At 34.1% G+C, this 20,001-nt stretch overlaps 2 long non-coding RNA genes across 2 annotated transcripts; both read left to right on the top strand.

Annotated features, from left to right (window-relative positions):
• The first annotated feature begins 1,591 nt into the window (after window positions 1-1,591).
• On the top strand, window positions 1,592-5,594 carry LOC132734111 (uncharacterized). Its single transcript, XR_009626264.1, has 5 exons — window positions 1,592-1,844; window positions 2,334-2,507; window positions 2,998-3,171; window positions 3,662-3,835; window positions 4,323-5,594. It is a non-coding gene; the product is annotated as an uncharacterized LOC132734111 (long non-coding RNA).
• An 855-nt stretch (window positions 5,595-6,449) lies between these two features.
• On the top strand, window positions 6,450-10,737 carry LOC132734112 (uncharacterized). Its single transcript, XR_009626265.1, has 3 exons — window positions 6,450-7,058; window positions 7,443-7,725; window positions 8,097-10,737. It is a non-coding gene; the product is annotated as an uncharacterized LOC132734112 (long non-coding RNA).
• Window positions 10,738-20,001: the final 9,264 nt, after the last annotated feature.

The following is a 20,001-nucleotide window of genomic DNA, read 5'->3' as shown; positions in this document are numbered from 1 at the left end:
TGTTATAAAATGTGATTCTGGCCAGGCTACGTGATGTGCCCGCGGTTTTTCGATATACTCGCGATTTATAAAAAACCTTTATGTAAATTATCCCTGTACCCCCTGTAGTTGGTTATGTGTTGAGTTGAAGTTATTGTTGATGGTTGTTATAAAATGTGATTTTGGCCAGACTACGTGATGCGCCGCGGTTTTTTGATATACTCGCGATTTATATTAAAAAAAATTGTATATGTTATTCCTGTAGTTAGTATTGTGTTGAGTTGAAGTGATTGTTGATGGTTGTTATAAAATGTGATTCTGGCCAGGCTACGTGATGTGCCCGCGGTTTTTTGATATACTCGCGATTTATAAAAAATCTTTATGTAAGTTATCCCTGTACCCCCTGTAGTTGGTTATGTGTTGAGTTGAAGTTATTGTTGATGGTTGTTATAAAATGTGATTTTGGCCAGACTACGTGATGCGCCCGCGGTTTTTTGATATACTCACGATTTATAAAAAAATCTTTATATACGTTATCCCTGAACTCCTGTTGTTAGGTTTTGAGTTGAAGTTATTGTTGATGGTTGTTGTAATAAAATGCGATTTGGTCAGGCTACGTGATCCGCCCGGTTTTTTTTATATACTCGCGATTTATAAAAAATCTTTATGTAAGTTATCCCTGTAGTTAGTAATGTGTTGAGTTGAAGTTATTGTTGATGGTTGTTATAAAATGTGATTCTGGCCAGGCTACGTACGTGATGCGCCCGCGGTTTTTTGATATACTTATACTCGCGTATTGTATTTGATATGTATTTGTATCTTTTTCACCAATAAAATAATCATATGTTTTTTTTATTTTTGTTGTATGCTTCCTACCTCCTTTAGACCTCTTGTTTCATGTTTAATCTACTCTTTTTATGCTATGACTTGTGTTTTTAGAATTTGTGTACTATGATTATGTTTGATATGTTTAATTATGTATTTGTTTGCTCTAATACCTATATTTTTGTATTGCAGATCTATTTGCCAGGTTCTTTAAATGTTTTTTTTTTTGCCTATATTCTAATGTTTTGTGTTTTTTGTGTTTTTGGAAACCTCCTGGGAAGAAGATGTTGGTGTTCTAGTTCTACATTGTGGCGGAGACGTGAGGATGTGGATAACTGTGTATCATTGGTTGGAAACTGGTTGGATGGAGTAATTAGGTATTTTACAATATTATACTTTAAGGATTTTTTTGTAACCGTTTATTTGTTCCTGCATAGTATCAATTATTTACAAGATGAAAAAATTCAGCTAGTTCAACAAACAGTTGATAGGAATTGTCTATTGGAGATAGTCATTTAGCTAGCTAGACTGGAAGGTAAGTGGTTCTACTAGGCATGAACTTGCCCCACCCTGAAACTCTTTTGACGGCCTTTATCTGCCATATAATAAAGCATGTGTCATCATATGATATAAAACAACCAATGAAATATTGATAATTACCTGCTTATTTGAAAAGTAATTTGTAAAGACATGGTAAATATTAACATTATAAGATTAGAATGTTATTTTGTAAACACATGGGTGACTAGGAAAATAATAGGTATTGGTACATTTTCTTTGATTCTTTTTATTCTGTTTTACTTGTGTGTCTTCTTTTAAGCCTTGTGAATTAGAATGTTATTTTGTAAACCCTGGTGATTTTTCAGACCATGGAGGAGTGATGAAGTGGAAGTGGACAAGACTATCAGTTCTTCGAGAGTTCCAGTGCCTATATACTCGCAAGAAGGATATGGTATGGAATAGCTTAAAGTACATCTATGTGCTGGCAGATTTGTACAACAAGAAGTTGTTCCAGTGTGAGGAGAGATGCTTGTCATAAGGTAAACCTTGCTCTTTGATGCTATAGTAAATCATAATAAAGATAATGAATCATAATAAAATCAAAATACAAGTTTGGTTGAAATCCTGTGCAATTTGAGCCAAATGAATATAGAGGTGAGTATCCTGTCGGACATTTTGGAGACTTGGGTTCCATTCCCTGTCTATGTTTAATTACAAAGTACAATTTTGTTATATTACTTATGAATAAAGTATACATTTGATAGACATTGTCAGTTGTAGTTGTGTAACAGGCTAACTTTTGGTATGTTGGTGGTTCTGTAACTTTTTGTGTTGCCTCTACAGAGTAATGGTGACATATAGGGATCACTTCTCCGTCGTCTGTCTGTCCGTGCAAAACACATGGGTGACTAGGAAAATAATAGGTATTGGTACATTTTCTTTGATTCTTTTTATTCTGTTTTACTTGTGTGTCTTCTTTTAAGCCTTGTGAATTAGAATGTTATTTTGTAAACCCTGGTATTTTTCAGACCATGGATGAGTGATGAAGTGGAAGTGGACAAGACTATCAGTTCTTCGAGAGTTCCAGTGCCTATATACTCGCAAGAAGGATATGGTATGGAATAGCTTAAAGTACATCTATGTGCTGGCAGATTTGTACAACAAGAAGTTGTTCCAGTGTGAGGAGAGATGCTTGTCATAAGGTAAACCTTGCTCTTTGATGCTATAGTAAATCATAATAAAGATAATGAATCATAATAAAATCAAAATACAAGTTTGGTTGAAATCCTGTGCAATTTGAGCCAAATGAATATAGAGGTGAGTATCCTGTCGGACATTTTGGAGACTACGGTTCCATTCCCTGTCTATGTTTACTTACAAAGTACAATTTTGTTATATTACTTATGAATAAAGTATACATTTGATAGGCATTGTCAGTTGTAGTTGTCTAACAGGCTAACTTTTGGTATGTTGGTGGTTCTGTAACTTTTTGTGTTGCCTCTACAGAGTAGTGGTGACATATAGGGATCATTTTTCCGTCGTCTGTCTGTCCGTGCAAAACACATGGGTGACTAGGAAAACATTAGGTTTTGTTACATTTTCTTTGATTCTTTTCATTCTGTTTTACTTGTGTGTCTTCTTTTAAGCCTTGTGAATTAGAATGTTATTTTGTAAACCCTGGTGATTTTTCAGACCATGGAGGAGTGATGAAGTGGAAGTGGACAAGACTATCAGTTCTTCGAGAGTTCCAGTGCCTATATACTCGCAAGAAGGATATGGTATGGAATAGCTTAAAGTACATCTATGTGCTGGCAGATTTGTACAACAAGAAGTTGTTCCAGTGTGAGGAGAGATGCTTGTCATAAGGTAAACCTTGCTCTTTGATGCTATAGTAAACCATAATAAAGATAATGAATCATAATAAAATCAAAATACAAGTTTGGTTGAAATCCTGTGCAATTTGAGCCAAATGAATATAGAGGTGAGTATCCTGTCGGACATTTTGGAGACTAGGGTTCCATTCCCTGTCTATGTTGACTTACAAAGTACAATTTTGTTATATTACTTATGAATAAAGTATACATTTGATAGGCATTGTCAGTTGTAGTTGTCTAACAGGCTAACTTTTGGTATGTTGGTGGTTCTGTAACTTTTTGTGTTGCCTCTACAGAGTAGTGGTGACATATAGGGATCACTTCTCCGTCGTCTGTCTGTCCGTGCAAAACACATGGGTGACTAGGAAAATAATAGGTATTGGTACATTTTCTTTGATTCTTTTTATTCTGTTTTACTTGTGTGTCTTCTTTTAAGCCTTGTGAATTAGAATGTTATTTTGTAAACCCTGGTGATTTTTCAGACCATGGAGGAGTGAAGAAGTGGAAGTGGACAAGACTATCAGTTCTTCGAGAGTTCCAGTGCCTATATACTCGCAAGAAGGATATGGTATGGAATAGCTTAAAGTACATCTATGTGCTGGCAGATTTGTACAACAAAAAGTTGTTCCAGTGTGAGGAGAGATGCTTGTCATAAGGTAAACCTTGCTCTTTGATGCTATAGTAAATCATAATAAAGATAATGAATCATAATAAAATCAAAATACAAGTTTGGTTGAAATCCTGTGCAATTTGAGCCAAATGAATACAGAGGTGAGTATCCTGTTCGACATTTTGGAGACTATTCCATTCCTTGTCTATGTTTACTTACAAAATACAATTTTGTTATATTGCTTATGAATAAAGTATACATTTGATAGGCATTGTCAGTTGTAGTTGTCTAACAGGCTAACTTTTGGTATGTTGGTGGTTCTGTAACTTTTTGTGTTGCCTCTACAGAGTAGTGGTGACATATAGGGATCACTTCTCCGTCGTCTGTCTGTCCGTGCAAAACACATGGGTGACTAGGAAAATAATAGGTATTGGTACATTTTCTTTGATTCTTTTTATTCTGTTTTACTTGTGTGTCTTCTTTTAAGCCTTGTGAATTAGAATGTTATTTTGTAAACCCTGGTGATTTTTCAGACCATGGAGGAGTGATGAAGTGGAAGTGGACAAGACTATCAGTTCTTCGAGAGTTCCAGTGCCTTTATACTCGCAAGAAGGATATGGTATGGAATAGCTTAAAGTACATCTATGTGCTGGCAGATTTGTACAACAAGAAGTTGTTCCAGTATGAGGAGAGATGCTTGTCATAAGGTAAACCTTGCTCTTTGATGCTATAGTAAATCATAATAAAGATAATGAATCATAATAAAATCAAAATACAAGTTTGGTTGAAATCCTGTGCAATTTGAGCCAAATGAATATAGAGGTGAGTATCCTGTCGGACATTTTGGAGACTAGGGTTCCATTCCCTGTCTATGTTTACTTACAAAGTACAATTTTGTTATATTACTTATGAATAAAGTATACATTTGATAGGCATTGTCAGTTGTAGTTGTCTAACAGGCTAACTTTTGGTATGTTGGTGGTTCTGTAACTTTTTGTGTTGCCTCTACAGAGTAGTGGTGACATATAGGGATCACTTCTCCGTCGTCTGTCTGTCCGTGCAAAACACATGGGTGACTAGGAAAGTAATAGGTATTGGTACATTTTCTTTGATTGTTTTTTGTTTGTTTTACTTGTGTGTCTTCTTTTAAGCCTTGTGTGACTAAAAATGAATGAAAAGATCAAAGGAAAAGTCATGTAAGTACTTCCGACTGTTTGTCCGGACTACTCAAAAACTACTAGTGCAATTTCATCTAAACTTTACAAGAAAGATCAGTTACAAGTCTAGTTGTGCATCTTGTCATCATTTTTGGGTTCAATCATATTTGTCAGAGAAATGGCCCTTCAATGATTTTAATTTTTAAATTGACTATACAAAGTATATAGAGAACTGTCCTACTCGCCCCGGAGTCCGCATTAAAGTTTTGGTGCATTAAAATATTTTTTAATGGATGAAACTCATGGTTAACTTTTTGCTTGTGAGCTGGTATCTCCCTAACTATTGAAAGGAATGGAATGAAACTTAATATACATTTTCACTGTGATTTTTTAACATGATTGGCACAGGTCCCATAACTCTGATTTACTTATTTACATATTTATGCCCCTTTTTATACTCAATGAAACATCCTTGTGACAACTCTATCGAATAGTCGAGCATTGCTGTCCTCCAACAGCTCTTGTTGAACTTGGAAAATTTAATTGAAAATTGTTATATTTTTTTAAGTACTTGTATTATTTTTGTTATTATAAATGATATCTACTCTAGACTTAGGATAATTGTCCTTTGTCATTACTCACATCATGCATGACAAGTTCCATCAGGGATTTTTTCCAGGATTTTGGAAACATGACCCATACCTATGGCATTGGGAATTTCTGCGTTGTTTTGTTAAAAATTGGGAAAAAATGCATGACTGAAATTTTGCAGTGTTTAAATGAATGCAAACAATCCATGTCTAGGATGGCAGCTATAAATAAGCCAAAAAAATCCCTGTAAATCATTACTATAGCATCCTTATTTCAAGAGTAATAAACAAAATAATCGGTAAAATCATTAACCATCTTAAAATAATGCTGACGATCATCCTTGATCAATGCTATGTTTTGACAGCTGTGCAATACCGGATAAACAATGGACCACCAAGTCAACTAATAATCAAATGGCCCCTCGCTAATTTGAATAAATTCCATTGCACAGCGTGATATACCGTTCTCCTAGATTTTATTGGTTAATTTACATTTACACAAAAAAATGACATTTATCCATCCAAAAACTTTCTTTAACCCATTCAGTTTCACACTGTATATATAGGCGATCAATATAAACACCTTTTCTGACCGTTGTAGGTAGCTTCATATACATTATTTCAAGCCTTACATGATTTCCCTGAACATGCCTTTCAACGGCGTCAAATTAAAACACAAATTCCAATTTAATTATTCATATAAATCACACAGGAAGACTGATATTGTAAAAATAAAATATTGGCGAGGTATATTCCATTTTCAGAAAATGGGGTTACTATAAAAAGATTTTGGAAAAACCTGTATAGTACGCCGCCGACCTCTAAAACTAACTTTCACATGGAATTAAATATGTTTTCAGAATATGGATGGTTGTGTAACAGTGGTGAAGTGTTTGTTGATCGAGACTATCAATTCTTCATCTGTGCTGGTAGATTTGTACATTTGGAAGTTGTTTTTGTGTGGAAAGAGATGGACACGGTCAGTATGCAATTTGATAGGAATTATCTATATTAGCTAGTCTATAACTAGGTAGACTAGAATATCTGTGGTTCTACCCTAAATTTTACCTGCCCTTGTCTGTCCATTTTGGGGCATATTTTTTCTGCCAATAAAGGTGGAGAGTCGCCATATGACTTGAGAACCAACAAAAAAAATGTGATTTGTTTAGTTAAAAAGACTTTGTTCAACATATAATATATGATTGGAATGTTGTTTTGTTAACCCCAGTGAAATTTCAGTTAATCTTAAGACCAAGGAGGCAGATTTGCAAGAATGGCATGAAACATGGTGATGATGGATGGACGTGTGGATCGTTAAAGCCCAACAGTGACAGAGTATTGGAGTACTTGACGTGCATTGTGAAAGTTGATCGAGACTATCAATTCTTCGAGAGTCCCAGTGCCTATATACTCGCAAGAAGGATATGGTATGAAATACAGCTTGGTACACATCTGTGCTGGTAGATTTGTACATTTGGAAGTTGTTTCAGTGTGGAGAGAGATGGACACGGTGTATTGTACGGTAAACCTTGCTCTTTGATTTCATTGGTAAATCTATTTTAGCTAGTCTACAACTAGGTAAAGCTAGTCTATAACTAGGTAAAGCTGGAACGTCGCCATATGACCTATACTGTGTCGGAACGTCGCCATATGACCTATACTGTGTCGGAACGTCGCCATATGACCTATACTGTGTCGGTGTGACGTAAAGCCCATTCAAACAAACAAACAAAACCTGCCCTTGTCTGTCCATTTTGGGGAATATTTTTTCTGCCAATAAAGGTGGAGAGTCGCCATATGACTTGAGAACCAACAAAAAAAATGTGATTTGTTTAGTTAAAAAGACTTTGTTCAACATATAATATATGATTGGAATGTTGTTTTGTTAACCCCAGTGAAATTTCAGTTAATCTTAAGACCAAGGAGGCAGATTTGCAAGAATGGCATGAAACATGGTGATGATGGATGGACGTGTGGATCGTTAAAGCCCAACAGTGACAGAGTATTGGAGTACTTGACGTGCATTGTGAAAGTTGATCGAGACTATCAATTCTTCGAGAGTCCCAGTGCCCATATACTCGCAAGAAGGATATGGTATGAAATACAGCTTGGTACACATCTGTGCTGGTAGATTTGTACATTTGGAAGTTGTTTCAGTGTGGAGAGAGATGGACACGGTGTATTGTACGGTAAACCTTGCTCTTTGATTTCATTTAGCTAGTCTACAACTAGGTAAAGCTAGTCTATAACTAGGTAAAGCTGGAACGTCGCCATATGACCTATACTGTGTCGGAACGTCGCCATATGACCTATACTGTGTCGGAACGTCGCCATATGACCTATACTGTGTCGGTGTGACGTAAAGCCCATTCAAACAAACAAACAAAACCTGCCCTTGTCTGTCCGTTTTGGGAAATATTTTTTCTGCCAATAAAGGTGGGGAGATGTCATATGACTTAAGAACCAACAAAACAAATGTGATTTGTTTAGTTAAAAAGACTTTGTTCAACATATAATATATGATTGGAATGTTGTTTTGTTAACCCCAGTGAAATTTCAGTTAATCTTAAGACCAAGGAGGCAGATTTGCAAGAATGGCATGAAACATGGTGATGATGGATGGACGTGTGGATCGTTAAAGCCCAACAGTGACAGAGTATTGGAGTACTTGACGTGCATTGTGAAAGTTGATCGAGACTATCAATTCTTCGAGAGTCCCAGTGCCTATATACTCGCAAGAAGGATATGGTATGAAATACAGCTTGGTACACATCTGTGCTGGTAGATTTGTACATTTGGAAGTTGTTTCAGTGTGGAGAGAGATGGACACTGTGTATTGTACGGTAAACCTTGCTCTTTGATTTCATTGGTAAATCTATTTTAGCTAGTCTACAACTAGGTGAAGCTAGTCTATAACTAGGTAAAGCTGGAACGTCGCCATATGACCTATACTGTGTCGGAACGTCGCCATATGACCTACACTGTGTCGGTGTGACGTAAAGCACATTCAAACAAACAAACAAAACCTGCCCTTTGTCTGTCCATTTTTGGGAATATTTTTTCTGCCAATAAAGGTGGAGAGATGTCATATGACTTAAGAAGCACTTTAACAAATGTGATTTGTTGACAAATGAGATTGGAATGTTGTTTTGTTAACCCCAGTGAACTTTCAGTTAATCTTAAGACCAAAGAATGGCATGAAACATGGTGTTGATGGATGGATGTGTGATGAGATTGGAATGTTGTTTCGTTAAGGCAAGGCAAGTACAGAACAGAAAGGTAAAATTATTAAAAAGATGTTATATTGTATTTATAATAGGGGAATGATATTATGAACAACATACTATGTTAGATGAAATTGAAATTGTGTATATGAAAGTTGAGAGTAAACATTATTGAAAGTAACATTGTGAATTGTGAAATGATCCCTGGTGGATGACATGAAGTCATTAATGAAAACTGGACATGGAAGTTTACTGCAGTGAAAATTAGTGAAAAATGAAATGGAAAGTATCTGTTGAAATATGAAAGAAATGAATTGAATCAGCAATAGCAAAATAGGAAAAGTGAAAGTGAAAAATGAATGAAAATAAATTGAAAAAGGAAGGAATGCATGAAAATTTGAATTTTCAAAAAATTTGAGAACAATAATGTAAATAATATAGATATTTATGAAGAGTTGAATGAAGAAATTTGAAAGTGAAAATGGAAAGATAGTGAAAAATGGAAAGTATCTGTTGAAATATGAATGAAATATAAATGAAGATCACAAGAGATCAGCAATAACAAAAGGAAATGTGAAAGTGAAAAATGAATGAAAATAAATTGAAAAAGGAAGGAATGCATGGAAATTTGAATTTTCAAAAAATTGAATCGGCTTCAAAGAAATGAAAAAAGGAGAACAATAATATAGGAATTTATGAATGAAATTTGAAAGTGAAATGAGTTCATAACGAAATAAAAAATGAATGAATAATGTAATGGAAGATAATTTGGTGGTGCAAAGATCAGACATGTGAAAATATAAATGAAATAGATATGAAACAATTGGCTTTTCTTGACTGTAGAAAGTCAATGATTGTTGATTGTCTGCTCCTCCCATTCATAGTTCTACCATGATGTGGAAGTGCAGACAATGCAGTTTTTCTAATTGATTTTTTTCTATTTCAGCTCAATTTTATATTGACCTTTGACTGGACCTTAATCAATCTGCAAGTCCTTACCAACCTGACCACCTCATTTGATGACCATAAGCCATGGCTTTCCCTAGTTGACCAATCAACTTTTTTAACTACTTGGCATAATTAACGTAAAGGCCCAATCTTTGACCAAAACTTTCTCCGGTTATTGGTCAGACATGGATATTGGATATTGAAGCTCTGATTATGGAATGGTGGGGGATGTGTAGCAAAACCAAAACGCGTGACTATCTAAACCATATCCTGTACAGTGACAGACTTACCATTCTTCAGAGCTTCAATCAAAGGTTAATAATTTGAAAAACTAGCTAAACGCCATTTTCCGGTACTTTCTGTACATAGCTCTCGGGAATTCAATGAAATGTTGTATAATAATGTAACGATCTGTATGTTTTTGGCCTTTTCGGGATTAAAGTGAAATAAAATGATTATTTCATTGTTAGATCTTTTTATTAATAATTCCATGAAAGAAAATGTGATTTTCTCAAATAGTGATTTTATAGCTAAACAAAATCACTGTTTGGAGTTCGGATGTGATGAATTATATCACAAGGTCATAGCCCGAGTGACATAATGATGCACATCTTAATGACAAACAATTATTTTATCAAGCGATAAAATCACTGATTTGGATAATTATTTTATCAAGCGATAAAATCACTGATTTGGATAATTATTTTATCAAGCGATAAAATCACTGATTTGGATATCTTATTTCAATTTTAACACATCAACAAATAAATGTGTAAAATTTGCGATAGATAAACGGTGAAATCTTGTGGTATGAAAATTATCATATTTCACTCGTAGCTACCACCACTCGTGAAATTTTTCATTTTCATACCACTCCATGAAAATAAATCATGTATTTATAGAAAAAACTTGAATATCGTCTATATACTTTACTCATTAGGTGTAATTCCCAAGATCTTCATATGTAAAGTACTGGAAAATGATGTGCAGCTAGGTTTTCGAAAAGGTCAATCGCTACACTTCTCCCAATGCTGCCTAGTTGTAAAACAGCACACTTCCAGATTCATATTTAAATAAAATTAATTATATGTTGCATAATTAAGTTAAATATTCAGATTTGAAGTTCAGAAAACTTTATAAAATTTACAAAGCCATAAGTAAGACTTTTATTTATTTCCTATTATGTATTAAAATATTTAGTACCTGCGTAATATTATTCTATTAATAAGTGGGTAGAATTAATATAACAATATTTTTAAATATTTGTAATAAGCTAATTTTGAATTGAATGGAAGAAGTATGCATATCTTTTTTTTTACTTTTCCTAAATTTGGATTGATTTTTGAAGAAATTAAAATATCTGGATGTGTGCAGTTTTAACTTCTAGCATGTCCCAAGCCATGGTAAAAGCAGAGGGGGAGAAATGAATCTTGTATTTGTATTATCAATGTTATTTTACATATCACTAAATTTATTTATTTATTTATTTTTTTTTGGGAGGGTGGGGGGAGGGGCGTCCGTGGCCGAGTGGTTAAGGTCGTTGACTTCAAACCACTTGCCCCTCACCGCCGTGGTTTCGAATCCCGACAGGGACTTTGGATTTTTTTTCTTGTGAGGAAGCTATCCAGCTAGCTTACGGAACGTCGGTGGTTCTACTCATGTGCCCGTTCGTGCCTGAAATAATGCACGGAAGGGCACCTGAGATCTTCCTCCACCAGTAAAGCTGGAACGTCGCGATATGCCCTATACTGTGTCGATGTGACGTAAAACCCAAAAACAAACAAACAAACAAACTAATTTTTTTTACATTTTTGATTGCATGTTCGCCATTTTCTTGATGTCTGAAGTGATAGAGAATAATTTATAGGTTGGTGCCTTGGATCTAGCGAGGCGGAGGAATTTTTTTGGTGAGCCTTTGGCCAGATAGTTTAATTAAGTTCTCCATCCATAGCACCAATCATTCTATGTATCCTGTTATCGATTTTTTTATAAAAGAGTTTCATTTAGAACAGAGTTAAATTGTGATGTGTTTTTGAAAGTTTTGGCCTGTGCGCAGTAAAAAAGTAGTTCTTATCATTCTGAAATATTTAACAAGCAAAAATGTCAAACCAGTCTTTTTTAGTGATTTTTACTTGTTTTACCGCGTAACGTCATGCGTTCTTTTTCATGACGTCATTATAGGATGTCACAGTACCAATGTTGAAATTTAGTTCCGTAAAATTTCTCGAATTTGTTACATTTTAACACAATGTATGCAGTTATTTACTTGCTTCTCCTATAGAAGCAAAATTTACGTACATGACAGAATTTATTCCTGTTGATAATTCAATTTAGTGTTGTTTTTTCATTCATCATAACAGCACATGCCTTAGATTGGTAAAATAAGAACCATAAGGAATAGAAAATTGTCAATATTTTACAAAATCTTTTAGAAATATGTAATCCGGATGATAAAAAAACATTTTAAGTGTGCTTTTTAAAAAAATTCTTATGTGCTAAATAGTTGAAATGATTCTGAGAAATCCTTAATAAAAGTAAGGAATTTTTAGGATAAAATTGTGAATTTTGGCCAGTTTTTTTTTAAATAGACCTATATTTGATCCTTACCTATATTTGGCTATTTAAAAAACTATATATAGATGCAAAAAAGTAGGAAGTATGTTAATCTTTTAAATAACAAGCCATGGTTAGTAAGTTTTAAGCTCTTGTAGTTTAATTTTAAAAATGCCTCTTATTGTATCACATACATAAGAGGAGTTCTGAGTTCAAATCTCAGTGGGAGCACTTATTTGCTGATTCATGGTTTGTAAAATTAAAACAAGGCTGTGAATTTTATGTCTATAATTATTAAAGTTATTGTTTTTATAAGTCATTGCTTTTATAAATCATTGTTTTTATTTGACATTTATTAAATCAAGGTTTTTGAAACTTGATAAGAAATTTGACAGTATGATTTTAAAAACTATATAATTTTAAAATTGTGCAACTATATTTTTTGCTGTACCTCAAATCATAATTCTCTTTTGTTCCTGAGACCAACCAAAGAGTATACAGTTGTTGATCCAGATGGTGTTCAATAGTGCCTTAGCATTACCGGTACCCAGAATGCCCTTTTCATAGAGAATGTTAATTTCCAGTTCAAGATATTGGGCAGTAGACTTCATTGGCTTATCTCCTTTTCCTAGCCTTTTAAGTGATTTTTGTTGCAACTCAGCTTATAAATGATTATTCTAAAAAATGTTTGGTGAAAACATGGTCTGTGATGTTGCACATAACTTATTGGTTCTGAATCTGAACAACATCAAATGGTTCTAATTCAAAAATTATTACCAGTCTTGATATGTCAATCTTCAGTGGAATATAATCTTTCACTGTGTTTGTTTCAATGACGTCAACACACCGACCCTTTGAAAAAGGGTTTTAAATGCTCTTAAATAGATTCTACACTTGATTTATCAATGTTTTATATACTGTCATATATAATTGCATAAAAAACTGCACATGCAGCTATACTTAAACGGAAGATCTAATAAAACCATGCTATTGTAGTATGTATTTATATGTGGGTGACTTAATAGTAAAAATAGCTGACTGTAATGATGGCTCAAGAACTTTCATTATCTCATAACTGTTAAATGACATCTCTTTTACACTTTGAAAGGCATATAGAGACGATTAATTGTGGTATTACTAAAATCAGACGGGGCGTCCATGGCTGAGTGGTTAAGGTTGTTGACTTCAAACCACTTGCCCCTCACCGCTGTGGGTTCGAATCCCAACAGGGGTTTGGATTCTTTCATGTGAGGAAGCTATCCTGCTAGCTTACGGAACATCTGTGGTTCTACTCAGGTGCCCATTTGTGTCTGAAATAATGCACGGAAGGGCACCTGAGGTCTTCCTCCACCAGTAAAGCTGGAACGTCGCCATATGACCTATAATGTGTCAGTGTGACGTAAACCCCAATTAAACAAACAGACCTAAAACCCAATTAAACAAACTAAAATCAGACATTGACATATATATGCAAGAATAGCGCCTTTGTATATCTAGCATTAACATCTCAGAAACACTTGGACTTATTAAATTCCTTGCCCTGGAGGCTAGGGTTTTAAATGCTTTCTCATGCTTCTGCAGATGTTAATGCTCGAAAAAGAAAAGTGCATTAACCTCTATTATTGCAGTTGCACAAAGGGTACAAGCCGAGTGCTAGATTAATCAGAGTACTGAAACCACTTCATGCGACAGACATGAAAAGGGAATTGTATTAATGCAATAAATCAACAGCCTGCATAATAAAGTAATCCAGACGAACATTTTGGTATATGAAATTTGCTGTTGCCTGACATAGACCAGTTACCATTCTAAAGTGGCTAGTAAAATAGGCTGATTTGCAGCACTACAGCTCAGAGTACGGGAACCTTGAACTATGTCTCAAGTATATTCCTCATGTAACAGCAAAGTTAATTATCGATAAAAATCTTATTGCGGTGACTGAAATTTTGTGTAAATTAGGATAACCAAACAGTATGTCACTTGTGTGTGCAAAATAATATGAGCCGCGTCACGACAAAGCCAACATAGTGCGTTTGCGACCAGCATGGATCCAGACCAGCCTGCGCATCCTCGCAAAGTAAAGAAACTGATAGCGAACAACATGGATCCTGATCAGACTGCGCGGATGCGCAGGCTGGTCTGGATCCATGCTGGTCGCAAACGCACTATGTTGGTATTGTCGTGATGCGGCTCATATTATATATCATATCGAAATTGTTTCATTATCGCTTTAGCTGCATTTTACAATTAAATTTTAACATTTGATCACATTTTTTTTGTTCTACATGTATCTATATATTTATACAAATCAAGAATGAGACATGTACTTATTTAAGACAGCAATTGCAAGCTACCGTCCACACACCCTATAGTCCATACTAGTACCGGCTAAAGCAGTATTCAACATTTAAACATAAAACTTGTGAAATATCCGCAGAAGAATAATCCACTGTGTGTTCCCAAGTAAAAGAATGAATGCGACCTAAATGAATAAACAAAAAAAGATCATGTTGCATCTGCATAAGAAATGTGAATCAGCCAATGTCACAAGCTCATAATATATGGCAGAACAAAAACTGGTTTTGGTCTGAGATACTTATTGTATACTATTTCCAGTTTTCGTGCGACAGGTTCCTAAAACTGGAAAATACTCTAGGAATATGAATGGAGAAATGTTGAGACAATGTTTCATGAAAGCAATAAAAATAATACATGTAGATAAAATTAATGAAGTCTGTCTTGTACCATATAGATGGATCAGGATAAGTTCAATGTTTATATATCTTTAAAGGTGAATATTAAAAAGGAGATAATTATATCTAACGCTCATTCTCAATAAAACACAGCATTTGATGTTCCACTGGGTAGCTCTTATAGGAAGGTTTTTCTTGAGGTCACAATGTCGTGGTGGCTGCCACTTTGTCTAATAGGGACTCTCTCAGTTTTACATTTTTATCTGGTATTTTTCTTTAACAAGTACCATTAATGCCCTGAAATGTAACATACGTTACTGTCGCCACCTAGAATTTTCAACTTTGAAATTGTGTTTCAGAAAAATAAGTTCCAGAATACACGAAACATGTACAATTAGTCATTGCTGCGTGCATATGCACTTTGGTTATTAGTAAAAATTATATTCGACTGTTAAAACTTCATTGATATATTGGATGATCAAATGTCGCCAAATGCATATAAATAAATAGTGACAAACCTAAAACAATTAGAAGCCAAACAGAAATTACATAATTGAATCGATGCATGCTTAATAATACAGCATGTATATAATTATAAGCAAAAATAAGCTTGCAGCCTCTCAAATATCATTCTGTTTTCGGAAATTTTCATTTTTTATTCAAATCTTTTCAACAGCATTTTAAAAAGAAACATACGTTACCATTGTTTAAGAGCTGATCCATTCAAGGAAGACTCCAAATAAGAAAGAAAATGAACATGTGTGTAACTTTAATATATTAACCACAAATCATGGCGGGTTATACGCTCTTGCCTCAATTTTCAACCCACTTTCAATGAAAAAATGGAACATACGTTACAAAAACATATGTTACAAACTTTTTAAAGTAATTTTATCAAAAGGGAAATTTAATTCAGAAAGCACGTATAACAGCAACTTTAACTACAATTTGACATTAGTAAGTAAATTTTCTTAACTTTGGCCTAGTTTTAACTTGTTTTATTAACCACAGTGAAACAAACGTTACTTTTATCAAACAGACTTTATATTGTTTACACATGCAAATATAAAAGCATAAATCGCATTTTATGACAAAAGAATGATGTACATTTGATTCCTAAATAATAAAATAGATTTTACATGTAAGTTTCAATTCTGTGATAAAGTTCATAAATAAACCAGTGTGAAACATACGTTACTCCAACTTAAAATTCGACAATTTTTGAAAATAAAAGTTAAAGTTGGGATTAGCATGCCTCTTAGTAACGGTTACCTTGTATTAGATGTAAGAAGATACAAAAGTGTTTTTCAAAGGAAAGATATGTTCATAATATGTTTATGTACCCGCAGAAATGTTAAAAATAAATATAACAAGCTGTTGAAGTTCTCAACAACAACTTATTCGTTTCTGCCAAGAGCTTACTGGCCGTATTTCATTCTATATATAATAATGTTAACATAGTATCCAAAAAAATAAATTATCTTACAAAAATAAAATTGTTTTCTTAACCTTTAATTGTATTTGAATAAAATGAAACATACGTGACATGGTGTAAGGGGATAGATATAGAACTGCTTAGCAATAACTTTTCTAAATATCAAGAAAGTTGAAAGTTGAATGTTTTGAAAAAAAGGTTGCTACATACAACATTTGTGTATGCATTCGACCTCTCATATATTATATATGATATATATCCTTTGAATAAATACATAAAACAATCATTTCCAAAATTGACTCTTTTTGATTTCTACGAAAATTTATCTTTGAAGAAATTAACTGAAAATAAGCAAGGTACCCAACTTCGTTGAATTTTCCTGGGTTTGAAAGTCCCTCCGGATCGAGAATTTAGAAATTTTGATATATTTTACAGACATTTTTTATTTATATGCAGCCAATATGTTACATTAATAGATCTGAAATCTACGTTACCGAAGAAATACAGTGTCATTACTAAAATAAATGCCATCCTGTTATAATATAGTTTCTTGTTGAAAATATTTCTGGCAAACTTGCATATGGAACAGAATTAATGCATTTATGCTATCTTGCTTGATGACATTGGAACTTGCATTATGCTTGATTCCATCTTGCCTGATGACATTGGAACTTGCATTATACTTGATTCCATCTTGCTTGATGACATTGGAACTTGCATTATGCTTGATTCCATCTTGCTTGATGACATTGGAACTTGCATTATGCTTGATTCCATCTTGCTTGATGACATTGGAACTTGCATTATGCTTGATTCCATCTTGCTTGATGACATTGGAACTTGTAGTACGCTTGATTCCATCTTGCTTGATGACATTGGAACTTGCATTATGCTTGATTCCATCTTGCTTGATGACATTGGAACTTGTAGTATGCTTTATTCCATCTTGCTTGATGACATTGGAACTTGCATTATGCTTTATTCCATCTTGCTTGATGACATTGGAACTTGTAGTATGCTTGATTCCATCTTGCTTGATGACATTGGAACTTGTAGTATGCTTTATTCCATCTTGCTTGATGACATTGGAACTTGTAGTATGCTTGATTCCATCTTGCTTGATGACATTGGAACTTGCATTATGCTTTATTCCATCTTGCTTGATGACATTGGAACTTGTAGTATGCTTGATTCCATCTTGCTTGATGACATTGGAACTTGTAGTATGCTTTATTCCATCTTGCTTGATGACATTGGAACTTGTAGTATGCTTTATTCCATCTTGCTTGATGACATTGGAACTTGTAGTATGCTTGATTCCATCTTGCTTGATGAAATTGGAACTTGCATTATGCTTTATTCCATCTTGCTTGATGACATTGGAACTTGTAGTATGCTTGATTCCATCTTGCTTGATGACATTGGAACTTGCATTATGCTTTATTCCATCTTGCTTGATGACATTGGAACTTGTAGTATGCTTTATTCCATCTTGCTTGATGACATTGGAACTTGTAGTATGCTTTATTCCATCTTGCTTGATGACATTGGAACTTGCATTATGCTTTATTCCATCTTGCTTGATGAAATTGGGAACTTGTAGTATGCTTTATTCCATTTTGCTTGATGAAATTGGAACTTGTAGTATGCTTTATTCCATCTTGCTTGATGACATTGGAACTTGTAGTATGCTTTATTCCATCTTGCTTGATGACATTGGAACTTGCATTATGCTTTATTCCATCTTGCTTGATGACATTGGAACTTGTAGTATGCTTGATTCCATCTTGCTTGATGACATTGGAACTTGTAGTATGCTTTATTCCATCTTGCTTGATGACATTGGAACTTGCATTATGCTTTATTCCATCTTGCTTGATGACATTGGAACTTGTAGTATGCTTTATTCCATCTTGCTTGATGACATTGGAACTTGTAGTATGCTTTATTCCATCTTGCTTGATGACATTGGAACTTGTAGTATGCTTTATTCCATCTTGCTTTATGATATTTGAACTTTGCATAAGGGTGCATTCTTTTCTTTATTTTTTCATTATTTCATTCAAACTTTCGTAGTGACTAATTCTTTCATTGAGTGATAACTATCAAACTTGCACAAGCTATTTATCGTACTGTTTTGGAACATTAAAATGTTAACGTCATATTCCTTTATGTATAAGCTACATTTCTTCAGGCTCTATACAAACTAGTTACGGTTTAGTTCTTTTTTGTATTACTTTTAACTTTATTCCTTACTTCCTTTTGTACATGTGTGTGACTTATATGATTTATCTCTCGCATAACGTGATTACTATCAGCTTTCGCTTATAATATCCATTATTCAGTGTTTATGCTGTCTGATGCTTTGTGGATTATGTTTGATCATCTTACAATATATATAAGCAATTTAAACAATGTACTGTTAAGGGGCGAGAACTCTATTATCAAGATCAAAGGAATTTTTCCACATTTCGTTTTCCGTACATAAACTGCGGTGACCATACAACGGTATTCTTTTGCGTATATATAAATACGTACCAAGCACTAAATATATATATTGGCCAGGAAAGAATATAAATATAAGTAGAAAAAGGTTATGCAATATAATTTTATATAATGTATACAGTCTAATAGAAAAAATATATTCGTGAACAGTTATTTAATGGGGCAGTTATACAGTGGCGGATTCAGGCCCTGGCTTGAGGGCTGCAACCCCCAGCTCAGCCCAAAGATAAGTTCATGAGCTGGGATGGAATATATACGTGTCAGTTTCATGCAATAGTGGTGTACTCCCTTATCAAAACATATAATGCTGCCATCCGGTTGTTAAGCACCTGCCTTGGTGCTGCAAAGATCTTTATCTAATGACTTGAACATTAAAAAGGGGCAAATTTTATTGGCTATAAACTTTACAAATGTCTCAGGGTCACTAATAGTGGGGAATAGGTGTGTTACGCAGTACAATATATAATGAAGAAAGAAGGAAGTTGTTTATTATTGTGACATGTCCATAGCCAATAACAAATAATGAGCATATGTTTGTATGATTATAGTACACAGCCCAATGGGCCTATAAGTCACCAATTTACTGTGTCACAGACACCCCTCACACACCAATACATTCATATACATTTGTGCTTAAAGATATACTATGCGACAAAGCGACACCTGCTGTCATAATATGAAAACAAAATATTGCAACTCGCATTATGCTTACTGCCAACTGCTTAGTGCGTACTGTAACATGCGATTATAATAATGCTATCGTTGTCATCTTCGTTGTCAATGCGCACTGTTCATGTCTTGCATTATATAATTTGTAATAAGTGAATATATTGCAGCATATGAATGCAAAGACACGTCAAATTCGCCTAAGTATTGATCAAAATCAATTATTTATTTGAAATAGTGTCGACAATGTAAGTGGCAGATTTATAGCAAATTAAAGGTACTTTCAGGAACTTACCATTTTACATCTAGTTATATCAAGATTATCTTAAACACCGAACATTATACGCTGTCCTTAAAAAAGATGCAATTAAACATATAGCATATTAAAATATGTGAGTTTAATGGTTCAGAAAGGAACACATGAAGTTGCGATCACATGAA

Source organism: Ruditapes philippinarum, unplaced genomic scaffold (assembly GCF_026571515.1).
Source record: "Ruditapes philippinarum isolate M1 unplaced genomic scaffold, ASM2657151v2 ctg3289_1_1_1_1, whole genome shotgun sequence".
NCBI lineage: Eukaryota > Metazoa > Mollusca > Bivalvia > Venerida > Veneridae > Ruditapes > Ruditapes philippinarum.
The sequence above is the reverse complement of the archived record's forward strand: the minus strand, read 5'-3'. Positions and strand labels throughout refer to the sequence as shown.